The following is a 1,062-nucleotide window of genomic DNA, read 5'->3' on the forward strand; positions in this document are numbered from 1 at the left end:
AATGCAGCAAGAAAGTATTAAAACAATGTGCCTCAACAGTCGGACAAATCTGTCAGGCGTTATGTCTCAGTGAATCAGCAGAGTAGGGAACCTAGCTGGCTCTAAGCGCTTGCTAATGAGTACCCCCCATGACAGCCCAGCTGCAAAGAACTTACGCTCCTGTGCCTCGGGGCAAAAAATGACTGTAACACTGCTGGACGGCTGCCCTTTAAGTGTTTTCTTAAGTTTGAAATCTTGGCACTTTTTATACACCCATCCAGAGAAAACCTGCTATGTGAGAAACATGCAGAAAATGTACTTACGGAACCCCATGTGCGAAGCGATATTGTTTACATAAGGCTTACACAATTTGAGAATAACGCAATTTGACAGAAGAGACAGGTTGATGAAATGTCTGTGGTGTCTTTTTTTTTTTTTTTGGCATTTATAGTTGAATGGATAGACTATAACCATGGGAAAGCTGAGAGCTGGCCCCAATTTCTGGCTCTGTTACTGACATCCTGTATGATTCAGGACAAGAGACATGGCTTCAACCCCACACTCATTACAGAGCAGGACCTGGGAGGAGTGAGGCACAAAGGTTTGTACAGGGCTCCAGCATTCTCGTTTTTCATCAGATTAGAAGGTTATCCAGCAGACAATTTCCAAGCCACATGTGCCACTGCCAGTCTCCCTGAGAGTTTTTCATCAAGACCAAACCTGGAATATTGTTAATGTTGGAACTGCATGAGACAGCTGGTCATGGAAGCAGGGGAGAGGCTGAGAGAAACAGGGGAGAGGCTGGGAGAGTATGATAAGTAAGGTTTGGAAATTGGTCAGATTCTGGCATAAGTGCCCAAAAGCGTGAGGCGAGCTGCAAGGGCCTAACATCACGGAAGAGGCCCAGAGTCAGAACACACATGTACGTTCCATGTAAAATAAAGGCAGTGGGACCAACTGTGGGGGGTAGTCTGGGCCAGGGGCCATGGTAAGGAGTAATAATACTCATTTACATGTACCCAGAGCTCACCATGAGTCAGGTACAGAACTTAGCATCTGGATTGCAATAATTCATTTAACCCT

This window comes from Pteropus medius, unplaced genomic scaffold, assembly GCF_902729225.1.
Source record: "Pteropus medius unplaced genomic scaffold, Ma_sr-lr_union100, whole genome shotgun sequence".
In the NCBI taxonomy this organism is placed as follows: domain Eukaryota; kingdom Metazoa; phylum Chordata; class Mammalia; order Chiroptera; family Pteropodidae; genus Pteropus; species Pteropus medius.